The 14198-nt window shown below is 38.0% G+C and overlaps 1 pseudogene; it reads right to left on the bottom strand.

Moving 5' to 3' along the window:
- Nucleotides 1–11500: 11500 nt before the first annotated feature.
- LOC122201582 lies at nt 11501–11583 on the bottom strand (annotated as a pseudogene).
- Between the last annotated feature and the right edge of the window lie 2615 nt (nt 11584–14198).

Raw genomic sequence — 14198 nt, 5'->3', positions numbered from 1 at the left:
CTTTCTCTCTCTCTGAAATAAAGCCATATAACTTTATCTTCGTTTCTTTTTCCCCACCTCCTTCTTTATTTTCCTTTTTCTCTCTCTGGATTAAGCTGTTTAGTCTCTCTTCCTGGTCAATATTTATTTTTTCTTTTTCCCCTCCCCTGTGATTTCTCTTTGTATGTGCTCTTCCATCAACAACGCCTCCACCCTGTTCTTTACTTATAGCTAGTGTTTCTGGTTTTTTGCATTTGGATTCTTTTTGTTTTTGTTTGTTTGTTTGGTTGGTTGTTTTATTTGTTTCTGTGTTTGCGTGTTTTTGATTCCTGTTTGTTTGTCTTCTTTTCCAGGGCGACTTCAAGAAACAAATCAAAGCACACTTGGTGGAAGGTCCAAAAATCACTATGAGTAGGGAAATAAAATAACTAAAGTCACAACAACAGAGAGCAAGTAACACTCTGCAAAAAACACCTCCTGAAGGGCCAGGCCCTGGACAGTGTATGACCCCTTTTTAGTATAGAAGTGCTCACAGGTGCAGAGCACAAAACAAGCTTTTAAAACTGATAAAGGACAGAAAACTAGCCAAAATTATGAAATGGAAGAATTCTCAAAAGAAATTCCAGGAAGAAGTGACAGCTAAAGAATTGATCAACACAGATATAAGCAATATAAGTGAACAGGAATTTTGAATAATCGTAATAAGATTAATCCCTGGGCTTGAAAAAAGCTTAGAAGACAACAGAGAATCTTTTGTGGCAGAGATCAAGGAACTAAAAAATAGTCATGTTGAATTAAAAAATGCTACAAATGAGATGCAAAATAAAATGGAGGCAGCCACAGCATGGATTGAGGAGGCAAGGGGAGAATGGGTGAATTAGAAGATAAAATTATGGAAAAAGAAGAAGCTGAGAAAAAGAGAGATAAAAAAATCCAGGATCACGAGGAAAAAATTAGAGAACTAAGTGATTCAATCAAACAGAATAATATCCATATCATAGGAATCTCAGAAGAATAAGAATAGAGAAAAAGGAGCTGAAGGTGTACTTGAACAAATTATAGCTGAGAAATTCCCCAATCTGGGGAAGTACACAGACATTGAAATCCAAGAGGCACAGAGAACTCCCTTGAGATTTAACTTGAATCGATCTTCTGCATGATATACCATAGTGAAACTGGCAAAATACAAGGATAAAGAGAGAATTTTGAAAGTGGTTAGGGATAAATGGGTCTTAACATACTAAGGTAGACACACAAGGGTAGTAGCAGATCTATCTGCTACTTGGTAGGCCAGAAAGGAATGGCAGGCAATCTTCAGTGTGATGAACAGGAAAAATATACACCCATGAATACTTTATCCACCAAGCCTGTCTTTCAGAATAGAAGGAGAGATACAGGTTTCCCCAAACAAACAAAAACTGAAGGAGTTCATCACCACTAAACCAGCCCTACAAGAGATCCTAAGGGGGATTCTGTGAGAGAAATGTTGAAAGGACCACAAAGTACCAGAGACCTCATTACAAGCATGAAACCTACAGATAACACAATGACTCTAAACCCACATTTTTCAATAATGACACTGAGTGTAAATGGACTAAATGCTCTATTCAAAGGACATAGAGTATTAGAATGGATAAAAAAAAAAAAAAAAAAAAAACAAGATCCATCTATTTTATGTCTACAAAAAATCCCTCTTTCCATAATTTGGCTATTGTTGAGAGTGCTGATTTAAACATTGAGGTGCAAGTGCCCCTATGCATCAGCACTCCTGTATCCCTTGGGTAAATTCCTAGTAGTGCTACTGCTGGGTCATAGGGTAGGTCTATTTTTAATATTTTGAGGAACCTCCACACTGTTTTCCAGAGTGGATGCATCAGTTTGCATTCCCACCAACAGTGCAAGAGGGTTCCTATTTCTCCACATCCTCACCAGCACCTATAGTCTCCTGATTTGTTCATTTTAGCCACTCTGACTGGCATGAGGTGGTATCTCAAAGTGGTTTTGATTTGTATTTCCCTGATGAGGAGTAACATTGAGCATCTTTTCATGTGCCTGTTGGCCATCTGGATGTTTTCTTCAGAGAAGTGTCTATTCATGTTTTCTACCATTTCTTCAATGGATTGTTTGTTTTTTGGGTGTGGATTTGGTGAGCTCTTTATAGATTTGGAGACTAGCCCTTCATCTGATATGTCATTAGCAAATATCTTTTCCCATTCCATTGGTTTCCTTTTAGTTTTAGTGGATTGTTTTCTTTGCTGTACAGAAGGTTTTTATCTTCATGAGGTCTCAATAGTTCATTTTCGCTTTTAATTCCCTTGCCTTTGGGGATGTGTCAAGTAAGAAATTGCTGCAGCTAAGGTCAGAGAGGTTTTTTTCCTGCGGTCTCCTGCAGTTTTGATGGTTTTCTGTCTCACATTTAGGTCCTTTATCCATTTTGAGTTTGTTTTTCTGAATGGTGTAAGAAAGTGGTCTAGTTTCATCCTTCTGCATGTTGCTGTCCAGTTCTCCCAGCACCATTTGTTAAAGAGAAGGTCTTTTTTCCATTGGATATTCTTTCCTGCTTTGTCAAAGATTACTTGGCCATACTTTTGTGGGTCTAGTTCTGGGGTTTCTATTTTATTCCATTGGTCTATGTGTCTGTTTTTGTGCCAATACCATGCTGTCTTGATGAATACAGCTTTGTAGTAGAGGCTAAAGTCTGGGATTGTGATGCCTCCTGCTTTGGTCTTCTTCAAAATTACTTTGGCTATGTGGGGCCTTTTGTGGTTCCATACAGATTTTAGGATTGCTTGTTCTAGCTTCGAGAAGAATGCTGGTGCAATTTTCATTGGGATCGCATTGAATGTGTATATAGCTTTGGGTAGTATTGACATTTTAACAATATTCTTCCAATCCATGAGCACAGAATGTTTTTCCATTTCTTTACATCTTCTTCAATTTCCTTCATAAGCTTTCTATAGTTTTCAGCATACAGACCTTTTATATCTGTGGTTAGGTTTATTCCTAGGTATTTTATGCTTCTTGGTGCAATTGTGAATGGGATCAGTTTCTTTATTTGTCTTTCTGTTGCTTCATTATTAGTGTATAAGAATGCAACTGATTTCTGTACATTGATTTTGTATCCTGCGACTTTGCTGAATTCATGTATCAGTTCTAGCAGACTTTTGGTGGAGTCTATAGGGTTTTCTATGTATAATATCATGTCATCTGCAAAAAGTGAAAGCTTAACTTCATCTTTGCCATTTTTGATGCCTTTGATTTTCTTTTGTTGTCTGATTGCTGATGCTAGCACTTCCAACACTATGTTAAACAACAGCGGTGAGGGGCGCCTGGGTGGCTTGGTCGGTTAAGCATCCGACTTCGGCTCAGGCCATGATCTCACGGTCCGTGGGTTCGAGCCCCGTGTCGGGCTCTGTGCTGACAGCTCAGAGCCTGGAGCCTGTTTCAGATTCTGTGTCTTCCTCTCTCTCTGCCCCTCCCCTGTTCATGCTCTGTCTCTCTCTGTCTCAAAAGTAAATAAACGTTAAAAAAAATTTTAAAAAAAACAGCTGTGAGAGTGGACACTCCTGTCGTGTTCCTGATCTCAGGGAAAAAGCTCTCAGTTTTTCCCCATGGAGGATGATATTAGCTGTGTGCTTTTCATAAATGGCTTTTATGATGTTGAAGTATGTTCCTTCGATCCTGACTTTCTCGAGGGTTTTTATTAAGAAAGGATGCTGAATTTTGTCAAATGCTTTTTCTGCATTGATTGACAGGATCATATGGTTCTTATTTTTTCTTTTATTAATGTGATGTATCACGTTGATTGAGTTACGAATGTTGAACCAGCCCTGCATCCCAGGAATGAATCCCACTTGATCATGGTGAATAATTCTTTTTATATGCCGTTGAATTCGATTTGCTAGTATCTTATTGAGAATTTTTGCATCCATATTCATCAGGGATATTGGCCTGTAGTTCTCTTTTTTTACTGGGTCTCTGTCTGGTTTAGGAATCAAAGTAATACTGGCTTCATAGAATGAGTCTGGAAGTTTTCCTTCCCTTTCTATTTCTTGGAAGAGCTTGAGAAGGATAGGTATTATCTCTGCTTTAAATGTCTGGTAGAACTCCCCAGGGAAGCCATCTGGTCCTGGACTCTTATTTGTTGGGAGATTTTTGATAACCAATTCAATTTGTTCGCTGGTTATGGGGCTGTTCAAGCTTTGTATTTTTTTCCTGTTTGGGTTTTGGAAGTGTGTGGGTGTTTAGGAATTTGTTCGTTTCTTCCAGGTTGTCCAGTTTGTTGGCATATAATTTTTCATATTATTCCCTGATAATTGTTTGTATTTCTGAGGGATTGTTTGTAATAATTCCATTTTAATTCATGATTTTATCTATCTGTGTCATCTCCCTTTTCTTTTTGAGAAGTCTGGCTAGAGGTTTTTCAATTTTGTTTATTGTTTCAAAACACCAACTCTTGGTTTCATTGATCTGCTCTACAGTTTTTTCAGATTCTATATTTGTTTATTTCTGCTCTGATATTTATTATTTCTCTTCTTTTGCTGGGTTTGGGATATCTTTCCTGTTCTGCTTCTATTTCCTTTAGGTGTGGTGTTACATTTTGTATTTGGGATTTTTCTTGTTTCTTGAGATAGGCCTGAATTGCAATGTATTTTCCTCTCAGGACTGCCTTCGCTGCATCCCAAAGTATTTGGATTGTTGTATTTTCATTTTTGTTTGTTTCCATGTATTTTTAAATTTCTTCTCTAATTGCCTGGTTGACCCATTCATTCTTTAGTAGGGTGTTCTTTAACCTCCACGCTTTTGGAGGTTTTCCAGACTTTTTCCTGTGGTTGATTTCAAGCTTCATCACATTGTGGTCTGAAAGTATGCATGGTATTATCTCAATTCTTTTGTAGTTCTTAAGGGCTGTTTTGTGACCCAGCATGTGATCTATCTTGGAGAATGTTCCATGTGCACTCAAGAATAAAGTATATTCTGTTACTTTGGGATGCAGAGTCCTAATTATATCTGTCAAGTCCATCTGATCCAATGTATCATTCAGAACCCTTGTTTCTCTATTGATCCTGTGTCTAGATGGTCTATCCATTGTTGTAAGTGGAGTGTTAAAGTCCCCTGCAATTACCACAGTCTTATCAATAAGGTTGCTTATGTTTGTGATTAATTCCTTTATATGTTTGGGGGCTCCCATATTCGGCGCATAGACATTTATAATTGTTAGCTCTTCCTGATGTATAGACCCTGTAATGATTATATAATGCCCATCTTCATCTCTTGTTACAGCCTTTAATTTAAAGTACAGTTTGTCTGATATAAGTATGGCTACTCCAGCTTTCTTTTGAGTTCCAGTAGAGTGATAGATAGTTCTCCATCCCCTCACTCTCAATCTGAAGGTGTCCTCAGGTCTAAAATGAGTCTCTTATAAGAGACAGCAAATAGACGGGTCTTGTTTTTTTATCCATTCTGATACCCTATGTCTTTTGGTTGGAGCATTTAGTCCGTTTACATTCAGTGTTATTATAGAAAGATATGGGTTCAGAGTCATCGTGATGTTTGTAGGTTTCATGCTTGTAGTGATATCTCTGGTGCTTTTTCTCACAGGATCCCCTTTAGGATCTCTTTGTAGGGATGGTTTAGTGGTGATGAATTCCTTCAGTTTTTGTTTGGGAAAACCTTTATATCTCCTTCTATTCTAAATGACAGACTTGCTGGATAAAGGATTCTCAGCTGCATATTTTTTCTGTTCATCACATTGAAGATTTTCTGCCATTCCTTTCTGGCCTGCCAAGTTTCAGTAGATAGATCCGTCACTAGTCTTATCAGTCTCCCTTTATATGTTAAAGCATGTTTATCCCTAGCTGCTTTCAGAATTTTCTCTTTATCCTTGTATTTTGCCAGTTTCACTATGATATGTCGTGCAGAAGATTGATTCAAGTTACGTCTGAAGGGAGTTCTCTGTGCCTCTTGGATTTCAATGCCTTTTTCCTTCCCCAGATCAGGGAAGTTTTCAGCTATGATTTATTCAAGTACACCTTCAGCCCCTTTCTCTCTCTCTTCCTCTTCTGGAATGCCTATAATATGGATATTGTTCCATTTGATTGCATCACTTAGTTCTCTAATTCTCCTCTCATACTCCTGGATTTTTTATCTATCTTTTTCTCAGCTTCCTCTTTTTCCATAATTTTACTTCTAATTCACCTATTCTCTCCTCTGCCTCTTCATTGCAAGCTGTGTTGCCTCCATTTAATTTTGCAGCTCATTTATAGCATTATTTACCTCCTCCTGTTTCTTAGTCCCTTGATCTCTGTAGCAATAGATTCTCTGCTGTCCTCTATACTTTTTTCAACCTCAGCAATTAAATTTATGACCATTATTTTAAATTCATTTTCTGTTACATTGCTTAAATGTAACAGATCAGTAACGAACTTTTGATCAGTTCGTTAGCTGTCGCTACTTCCTGGAGGTTTTTTTGAGGAGAATTATTCCCTTACATCATTTTGGATAGTTCCTGGAGTGGCGCGGAACTTAGGGCTCTTCCCCTGTGCTGTCTGTAGTAACTTGCACTGGGGGGGTGGGTTCACAGTCAGACCTGCTGTCTGCCCCCAGCCCACCACTGGGGCCACAGTCAGACTTGTGTGTACCTTATCTTCCCCTCTCCCAGGGGCATGACTCACTGTGGAGTGGTGGGCTACTTGCACACTGCCAGGCTTGTGGTGCTGCTTTGATGGGATCTGGCATATTAGCCAGGGTGGATCTGCAAGGTGAACAGGGGCGGGAGAGGCAGGCTCAGCTCACTTTGCCTTAGGTGGTCTGCTTTGGGAGGGGCCCTGTGGCACCAGGAGAGAGGCAGACCCATCAGAGGGATAGATCCACAGAAGCACAGTGTTGGGTGTTTGCATGGTGCAAGCAAGTTCCATGATGGGAAATGGTTCCCTTTGGGATTTTGGCTGGGGGATGGGCGAGGGAGATGGCGCTGGCAAGCACCTTTGTTACCCACCAAGCTGAGTTCTGTCCTCTGGGGCTCAACTCTCCCTCCTGTTGTCCTCTAGCCCTCCCACTCTTGGAGCAGAGCTGTTGACTTATAACATTCCAGATGTTAAGTCCCACTGGGTGTCCGAACACACTCCGTCCAGCCCTTCTGCTTTGGCAAGCCAGGCTTGGGGGCTCTGCCTTGCTGGTGGGCTGGCTGCCCCTCCACCATCCCAGCTCCCTTCCGTCAGTCCGTGTAGCATGCACCGCCTCTCCGCCCTTCCTACCCTCTTCCATGGGCCTTTTGTCTACGCTTGGCTCCAGACAGTCCATTCTGTTAGTCTTCTGGAAGTTTTCTGGGTTATTTAGGCAGATGTGGGTGGAATCTAAGTGGTCAGCAGGACACGGTGAGCCCAGCTTCCACCTACGCTGCAATCTTCCCTGAAAATCACACCAGCATACTTCTCAAAGCTAGAACAAACAATCCTAAAATTTGTATGGAACCACAAAAGACCCAGAATAGCCAATGTAATTTTGAAGAAGAAGACCAAAGCAGGAGGCATCACAATCTCAGACTTTAGACTCTACTACAAAGCTGTAATCATCAGGACACTATGGTGTTGTCACAAAAACAGACACATAGACCGGTGGAATAGAATAAAGCCTCCAGAACTAGACCCAGAAATGTATGGCCAACTAGTCTTTGACAAAGCAGGAAAGAGTAGCCAATGGAAAAAAGACCGTCTCTTTAACAAATGGTGCTGGGAGAACTGGACAGCAACATGCAGAAGAATAAAACTAGACCACACTCTTATACCATACACAAAAACAAACTCAAAATGGATGAAGGACCTGCATGTGAGACAGGAAACCATCAAAACCCTAGAGGAAAAAGCAGGAAAAAAACTCTTTGACCTCAGCTGCAGCAATTTCTTACTTGACACATCTCCAAAGGCAAGGGAATTAAAAGCAAAAATGATCTATTAAGACCTCATGAAGATAAAAACTTCTGCACTAAAAAGGAAATAATCAACAAAAGTAAAAGGCAACCGATGGAATTGGAAAAGATATTTGCAAATGACATATCAGATAAAGGGCTAGTCTCCAAAATCTATAAAGAAGTCACCAAACTCCACACCCAAAAAACAAATAATCCAGTGAAGAAATGGGCAGAAGACATGAATAGACACTTTTCCAAAGAAGACTTCCAGATGGCCAACAGACACATGGAAAGATGCTCAATGTCACTCCTCATCAGGGAAATACAAATCAAAACCACACTGACATACCACCTCACGCCAGTTAGAGTGGCTAAAATGAACAAATCAGGCGACTATAGATGCTGGCGAGGAGGTGGTGAAACGGGAACCCTCTTGCACCATTGGTGGGAATGAAACTGGTGCAGCCACTCTGGAAAACAGTGTGGAGTTTCCTCAAAAATTAAAAATAGATCTACCCTATGACCCAGCAATAGCACTGCTTGGAACTTACCCAAGGAATAGAGGGGTGCTGATGCATAGGGGCACGTGTACCCAACGTTTATAGCAGCACTTTCAACAATAGCCAAATATCAGAAGAAGCCTAAATGTTCATCAACTGCTGAATGGATAAACAAGATGTGGTTTATATATACAATGGAATACTACTTGGCAATGATAATGAATAAAATATGGCCTTTTGTAGCAACATGGATGGAACTGGGGAGTGTCATGCTAGTGAAATAAGTCAGTCGCAGAAAGACAGAAACCATATGTCTTCACTCATATGTGGATCTTGAGAAACTTAACAAAAGACCACGGGGCAGGGGAAGGGGAACAAATTTACAGAGGGGGAGGGAGGCAAACCATAATAGACTCTTAAATACAGAGAACAAACCGAGGGTTGATGGGAGGTGGGGGAGAGGAGAAAGAGGGTGATTGGCATTGAAAGGGCATTTGTTGGGATGAGCCCTGCATGTTATATGGAAACCAATTTGACAATATTGAAAAATGTGTGATAAATTATCATGGCCAAATTTACTTGTATTTGCACACTTTGCTGTAATAATAATTTTAAAAGTCTCAATAGCTTACCAAAATAAGCATTTGTGTTTTGCCTATCAGTGTATAGAGTGGCTTGGGTGTAGCCCAGCTTGGTTACACTCTCTTTGGTTGCTTATATATTCCCAGTTTAAGATCCAGAAGAAGGAACTGTCCGTATTTTGGCCATTCAATTTTCATGGCAAAGGGAAATACTGCAAAGGACCAAACCAAAACAAGTAGTTCCTTCATTTTAAAGCTTCTGATTGTGACTGACACAATATCACTTTTGCTTATTTTCCATTGTCCCAGGCAAGTCAGATAGCCAAGCCAATAATGGAATGGAAAATATACTCTGCCTACAGATATGTATCTCAAATTACATTGAAGTAGATGTGGATATATGATAACCCTCTGATGAGATGAAAAGATAATTAGGGATAGTCCCTGAAGCTTTCTTTGTTTACACAATACTCATTCTCTACGTATTTCCTAACTAGAATGTAACAAATTTTATTGATATTTATTGCCATATTTATTTTTTCATGTAGACTTCAAGTTCTTTAAAAGCAACAACTGTGTCTTACTCACGTTTTATATATCACCACTGCTAGGACTGAGCACAGTATATGTAGGTTCTCAAAATAGATATGTTGTACTGAATGGTTTAGTCTATGTTTCTACTGGAATAATAATCAGCTTCCACATTCTTTGGTCTTAGAACTAGGAAAAGGTAATCCAGGTAATATTTTCCAAAACTACTCGACTCCCTGATATGCTTTTTTTTAATGTAAGAAAAGATTACTAATCATATATATTTTTTTAATTCCTTTTGGACTGCAGGAAAAGGAACAGGCTTTCCATTTGTATTAGGTAATAGTAAGAAGAGCATATTAGCACTGCTATCATTCAAAAGCACAGAACATATTAAATTGCTCTCTCTCAATTTAATAAAACCTCTTTGATCAAGGCAGCTCTGCCTGAGAAGATAAATGTGTAGCAGGCTGACTTCCCTACACTCAGAGAAATTAAAAGGTTGCTTGCTGAAGAAAGGAAATTTTCTTAGAAAATTATTTTTTTTTAAGTTTTGGAATCTGGGTAAAAAATCCAAATTACATATTGTCACCACTGAAAAGATGACTTGACATGGCTGGGAAGTTGAGGAGGGAAAGGAAAATATTAGAAGGCAAAACAAATTCAAATGGGAACCCTTCCAGTCAGGGCCAGTTTACCATTTGGGCAAAAAAAGAACAGTACCTAGGTCCCATGATACTTGTGTGTCCCATAAAAATGGAAATGATATTAATATCCTTTAAATCTGAAGAAAAATGAAAATAAGTATATAATAAATCCAGTCATAAATATATTTGTCTTTATACCAACATGGTCATAAAATATAATGTGTTTCATAGAGGAACAAGTCCACAGAAGCAGAGGTGCCTAGGATCAACAAAGGTCATAACATAGCCCTGTTTACAGTGAGTAAATATTTCAAAGTAGGAGGAGAGGATATAGAGCCATTGAGGTGGACAGAACCCTCCAGAATTAGAGGTTTGACCTCATGCTCAGGGCCGTGGGTAGAATGATTTTTATCCTTTCCAAAATTGTTTAGTTGTTAATGATTGAGTTGACTTCAGGAAAAATCATGAGAAAAATTATTTTGGGAACTCCAACCCTTCTTTTTCCCTCCTTCTCTTCATCCCCATCTCTCTCTCTTTTCTGTTCACTCCTTCATTCCCTCTCTCTCTCTATATATATATATATATATGCACACACATATGTGAACTGTTAAGCAGTAAACAGGCATATCAATAAGTTTAAGAGTTTATCTGAGCAAAAATCGATTCCAGTTGGCAGCACCAGACGGGAAGTTGTTAGGAGTGCTTTGCAGACAGAAACCAGAGGAAAGCCATGAAGAGAAAGTACAGAAACAAAGAAAGAAAATTATTTGACTAGATATAGCTTAAAGATGTTCATGATTGGTTATCCTTAGTGTTTTTATTTTGTAACCTTGAGGTAGTACAGGTGTATCTTTTTGTTTGCTTACATAGGCCATCGCAGATTTAAAGCCATCTCAATCTAATGGCTTCCTTGCTTAGTCCCACAGTGTGCACATACACAGTACACACACACATATATACATATGTTGTCACTTATACAGTTCAACAAATATTTACTGAGTATTTACTTCTAATGTGTTGGGCCCTGTTGTATCCACTTAGGATATATCAGTTAATAAAGAAAGAAAAAAATCTTAACAGCCTCTGCCCTTTGGACCAGTATCATGGAGCTGGCCCTCAGTTTTGAGGAACATATACAGTGAAATATATACACTTTAGGTACACACATGTACAAGTACTTTATTTCTTGACATTTTACTATGGAAATGTGCTAATACACAGAAAATTTTTAAAAATTTTACAGTGAACACACTGATACCCACCACACAAATTTCACCATTAATATTTTACTATATTTGTCTTAATACCATATCTATGATCTCTCCATTTTTCTAACCACCCATTAGTCCATATTATTTTTGGGAAAAGTTTTCAATTAGCAATAATCACGCCTCGGATAAACCTCATTGGCTACGATACTGCCACTGCGCAAAGCTAGTCCATATTATTTTTGGATGCATTTAAAAGTAAATTGCCATCAGGAGACTTACCGATAATAAAACATTCGTGTTTTTTTCTTTTGAAGCAAAATTTGTGTACAACCCTAAGCACAAATCTTAAAATTAGCTGACTTTGATAAATGCATACACCTTACAACACAAACACTGATTTAGGTATAGAGCATTACCATTATCCTAAAAAAAGTTCCCTCGTGCCCTTTTTCAGTTAATTACTGACCTCAGCTTTCTGAGACAACCACTAATAGATTAAGTTTGCCTCATCTAGAACTTTACGTAAGTGGAACAATGCAATATGTACTTTCATGTGTAAGACTTCTTTGACTCATGAGAAGTTTTTTGAGATTCATCTATACTATTACATAGTAACAAGTTTGTTACTTGTTTTAATTTCAGAGTAGTATTCTTTTGTACAAAGATACAATAGCTTGTTGATCCCTTCTGTTGATGACACCTAACATATTTACAAATTGTAGCTACTATTAATGAAGTTTCTACGGATATTCTTGTACAAGTCCTGTTTTTGAACACATGTTTATTTCTCTTGGGTAAATATTTAAGAATAGGACATAAGATAAGTTTAGTTTTATAAGAATCTAACAGACTCCTGAGGCACCCGGGTGGCTCAGTTGGATAAGTGACTCTTGATTTTGGCTCAGGTCATGAACTGAAGTTTCATGAGATCTAACCCGGCATCAGGCTCTGTGATGACAGAGTGGAGCTTGCTTGGGATTCTTTCTCTCCCTCCCTCTCTGCACCCCTCCCTCCACTCATGCCCTCTTTGTCTCAAAATAAGTAAATAAACTTTAAAAAAAGAAAATCTAACAGACTTCTTTCCATTGTACCATTGTACATGCCCACCAATATATATGAAAATTCCAGTTTCTCTACATGATCTTCAATATTTGGTTTGTTATTCTTTTAAAAATCGTAACCATTCTGATGGGTATATTTTGGTTTTATTATGTTATGAATTTTCAATTCCCTGATAACTAATTATTTTGAGGACATTTTCTTTTCTTTTTTGTCATTTGTATATCCTCTTTACTGAAGAGTCTCTTCAAAATTTTTTTGCCCCTTTTTGTGTTTGTATTTTTATTATTGAGTAGTAGCTTTTTAAAAATATATTCTGGGTGGATTACCTGGGTAGCTTAGTGAGTTAAGTGTCTGTTTATTTCAACTCAGGTCAGGATCTCATAGTTAGTGAATTCAAGCCCTGTGCTGGGCTCCACGTGACAACTCAGAAACTGCTTGGGAATCTCTCTCCCTCTCTCTCTCTGCCTCTCCCCCGCTTGCTCTGATCTCTCTCTCTCTCAAAATAAATAAATAAAAAATATAATCTGGACACCAGCCTTATGTTATCTTTATCAAATATAGGTGTTGTAAATATATCCTCCAAGTCCGTGTTTTGATTTTTCATTTTCTTATAGTATCTTTTGATGAATAGAAGTTTTAAATTTTATGAAATCTAATTTATCAATTTTTTCATGTTTATTGTTTTTTGTGTTCAAACCAGAAACATTTTTCAACTCCAAAGTTACAAAGAGTCTTTTCTGTGTTTTCTTCAAAAGCATTTTTGAAGCATATTTTTAGCATTTATGTTGAGACATATGACCTATTTCAAATTAATCTTTGCATATTGTGACTTAGGTAATAAAGATTTATCTTTTTTTATATTTGAGTATTCATTGAAATGACATTATTTGTTGAAAGGACTTTTATTTCCTCATTGATGCTTTTGTCAGGTATCCAATGAATGCATAAGTCCAGTTCTACATTTGGGCTCTCTAATATGTCCCATGGATGTCTTTGTTGATTTTTATGCTAATTATTACATTCTTTTAACTATTGTAGCTTAAAGTAAGTCTTATAGTCAGGTAGTGTAAGTCATTCAACATTTTCAAACTTTTTTAGTGTAGTCTAGGTCCTCTTAAATTCTATAAAATTTGGGGGCACCTAGGTGGCTCAGTTGGTTAAGCGTCAGACTTTATTTTGGCTCAGGTCATGATTTCATGGTTCATGGGTTAGAGCCCCACACTGGGCTCCACGCTGACAGCATGGAGCCTGTTTGTGATTCCCTCTCTTTCTCCCTCTCTTTCTGCCACTCCCTTGCTTGTGCTCTCTTTCTCAAAAATAAGTGAACTTAAAAATAAAGACATTCTATAAAATTTTAAATTAGCTTGTTAAGTTATATCAAACTATTGGTTGCATTTTTTTTAAAAAAAACATATTTTTAAAAAAATGTTTGTTTTTGAGAGATAGAGAAAGAGAGACCACACTTGGAGGGACATAGAGAAAGGGAGACAGAGGATCAGAAGTGGGCACTGTGCTGACAGCAGAGAGCAATCTGTGGGACTTGAACTCACCAACAATCATGACCTGAGCCTAAATTGGATGCTTGACTTACTGAGCCACCCAGGAGTGCACTGGATATATAGATCAATTTCATGAGAATTGACATTGACATTATGAAATATTGAGTTTTCCTATCTATAAGCACAGTATATATCTCCATTCACTAAACTTTATTAAAATTTATCACAGCAAATTTTTGTGGTCTTCAATGTAGACATTTCTCATGCCTTTCGTGTTTG

This window comes from Panthera leo, chromosome D1, assembly GCF_018350215.1.
Source record: "Panthera leo isolate Ple1 chromosome D1, P.leo_Ple1_pat1.1, whole genome shotgun sequence".
In the NCBI taxonomy this organism is placed as follows: domain Eukaryota; kingdom Metazoa; phylum Chordata; class Mammalia; order Carnivora; family Felidae; genus Panthera; species Panthera leo.
This window is presented reverse-complemented; position numbering and strand designations above follow the sequence as displayed.